This window comes from Rhagoletis pomonella, unplaced genomic scaffold, assembly GCF_013731165.1.
Source record: "Rhagoletis pomonella isolate Grant_MI unplaced genomic scaffold, Rhpom_1.0 Rhpom_scaffold_00001, whole genome shotgun sequence".
NCBI classification, from domain to species: Eukaryota; Metazoa; Arthropoda; class Insecta; order Diptera; family Tephritidae; genus Rhagoletis; species Rhagoletis pomonella.
Window position 1 is genome coordinate 13,153,672 of NW_023458555.1, and position 3,309 is coordinate 13,156,980.

Sequence of the window (3,309 nt, forward strand, 5' to 3'; positions counted from 1 at the left end):
GAAGAACTCAAGCTGAATCTTTAGGAAATAAAAAAGCAAAAAATTAAAAAAATAATGAGGAATGTTGTGATGTTTATTTAGTGGATGAAGGTAAATGATTTCTTTGGTCCTCTGCAATAACGACATAAATCAAAACAAAAACCTTTTCTACTGTACAGTGGCGAATATCTCTAATCCTTGTCTAATCCATTTCTAATCCTTACTAAATTTTTCTATAAAGCAGTCATAAAGATGCGGTAAGGATTAAAAGAGAATTATAAATATTCGCTAAATGAGCGGTTTACACGAAAGCTGAAGCGATAGCAGTCAGAAAAGCAGCAAAGGAAAATGTTCTCAATTTTTTAATTTATGTACTTGGGTTCAGTTCGACTACGGCCTCAGCGGATTTAATTTTTATAAACAACTAGCGAATTCCCGGCGTGCTTCACTGCGCCTTACAAGTATTTTTCTGTTGTTTGATACCCGTATTGTAATATTTCATTTATTTTATGAATTTAATTAAATACAAGTTTTCAAACAGGTGGCAGCCCTCCTCAAAAATATTTTCGGAAGTAAACTTTTCTAAAACTCTTCAGTTTGATGCCCATATTGTAATATTTAATTTATCTTATCATTTATATTAAATTAAAGTTTCCAAACATGTGGCAACCTCCACAAAAATATTTTCGGCTGTAAGCCTTCTTTTAAGCCTCTTTATTTTGACAGCCATATTGCAATATTTACTTTATCTTATCAATTTAATTAAACTGCAATTTTAAAACAGGTGGCAACTCTGTAAATTTTTTCTTCTATATTTTAATTTGGGCCTCTAGCAATACAGGCAGACAGACAGACAAAAATTCTTAAAATTGTCTATTTGGCTTCTATTGCTCTAATAAAACCCGAGGCTATAAGCGGCGATAAAGGGCGTCTAACACCCTGCGGAAGGGATCACTATTCTGGACAGAATCGGCCCGAGTACCGAAAACGCCAATGCCAGTTCACGGAAATTGACTTTTACCGCATTTTTAAAATCCACTCTTCCGACAAAAGTGACTAGAAACTTAATATTGTTCTAGGCAGATGAGATATCGACCTTTACTGATGGTTAAAAAAAATGGAACAACATTTGATGTCGTCCTTCAGAAATTGCCGTTTAGGGAAGCCTAAGCATGATCAATCTATGTAGCTCAACCAAAACTCGCTTGAGCTGTTATCAAGGGCTTTGGGTCGGTAACAACCAACCTGACATGCGTTCAATAATGCAGAAGATGCTCGCAATCTCTTGGGCATCCTATAATCAATCTGTACTAAATATACATGTCCCGGGACAGACTGGTATTTATGGAAATTAGGAAGTTGACGAGGGGGCGAGAAAGGAATCTGCGATAGGATTAAGGCAAGTGAGTCCCTTACGTTAAATAATCTTACAAGTTTGAGGTATCACCATTCCGATAAAAAAAAAGAAATATCGAGAATGGTTCTCGTGATCCAAAGTTAGCCGGTAACACATACAAAAAAAAAAAAAAATCCGATCAATTGATATCTTCCTTCTTTTTTTGAAGTCGGTTAAAGAAGATATCAAGGCCAGCGTAATTAATCAAAAACCAAGCATACCCACCTATATTTTGGGCATACTTTATGAACAAATTTCGATTATTGGTCGCATTTTTGGGACATTTAGCCACACATCCGAATTTTCTTCGTAAAATACCAAAAAAAAAAACACAACTTTCGAAGGTTAAATTACCGCTCAAAGGACACATGGTTATACTAGCGTTGTCCAAAAAGGGCTGCCGGGAGCCAATTGGAGCCTTTGGCTGTAACAAATGCGTCTTGAATTCTATTGGTATTTTGCTCACCGGTCATTGCACCATCAGAAAATAAATTTATCTGGGAGCTTAAATTCTGTTAAAAATTATTACACAGGGAAGGATTTCGCGAATATTCTTGGGATACTCGGCATAGCACACTGAGAAAAGAGCTTGGTTTCGTCCTCAACCCATGATTTGATTAGAGTTTCTTTTAATAAAAATAATATTGAGGTCGCTGCGTTTTGAGTTAGAATACATAAATTCAAATACATACATTTTTAAATTAAAAAACATATGCATATGCACTTAATTTTACACTAAATCGTCCACCTATGCTAGTCCCTGTAATTTAATAAGCCGACTTCCTTCGTTAAAGCTCAATTCAAATGTTCTCTTCTATGCACTAATATGATTAGGTGATTCCAATTCAACTTTTGAAGCTGAAAAACTGGAGTACAGAAATTATTTCTTATACACATTTTGTCAGTTCGGCAATAGTTTTGAGATTTTCGAGTCATTCGCGACTTTCCAGTTTCCAATTTCAAGAGAATTAAATGCATTTTTTTATTAATTTATTAAGAAAGTATTTTATAATTCAAATAATTATGCAAATTTATTAGTTTGTAATTTATATTTCTAAATATATTGGCTTTACAAATTGAATGTCCAATGGCGCTCTTAAAACATCAGTAATCACAAACAAAACTTAACTGACGGTTTCACCAGTAATTTACTTAAGTGCAATAAAATAAAATAAACTACATTTTTTACTTAAAATTGCTTTTGTGAAATTGGAGCATATTCATATTTCTTGGCAGATATTAATTGGCTCTTACATCCAATTTCACGAAAGCAGTTTAAGTAAAAAATGATTTTAATTTTTTTTTTAATTTCATATGGAAATTGACAGAAAATAAGAAATCATTTTCCACTTAAATTGCTGGTGGAACCGGCGGTTAGAGTCGACTTTATTTTGACTATGAATCTACGAATATACCCCATTGCCCATACGTCTTATTATCTTTTTCTTCAGTATTAAAGAAAATTAGTTTTTCGTTTAAATTTGCTTCAATTTAGTGTTTTTTTTTTGATTGATTGTTGACTGGAACTCTAGTTGACGTCTGTCTTATGTTTTTTTTTGTTTTTTTTATTAATTTGCTTATTTCTCTAACAATATATTTGCACTTGAATTATACGTACATACATACATACATACATACATATGCATGAATGTACAAACACTTGTAATTTCCAGCTGCACTCAACCTAAAATATTTTTTTGCTTCATTCATTTTTTAGCAGTTTCATCAGCACTTTTAATAATTTATTGTTAATGATATGTTTCCTACATATCGCACATGATCTTCAAAAGTGACACAACTCAAAATTACACGTTCGCCAGAAAATGTGAAAAAGTATTTCTTATTTACGTTAGGTTTTTTCAGCAAATTATAGTAAGAATTTACTCTAGCTTTTGCTGAAAGGTAAATAAAGGCTCTGTGTACATATTGAGTGC

The 3,309-nt window shown here is 32.8% G+C and overlaps 1 protein-coding gene across 1 annotated transcript in view; it reads right to left on the reverse strand.

Moving 5' to 3' along the window:
- LOC118735931 (28S ribosomal protein S9, mitochondrial-like) overlaps positions 1–3,309 on the reverse strand; it is a 76,577-nt gene that overhangs the window by 50,739 nt on the left and 22,529 nt on the right. The window lies entirely within an intron of this gene.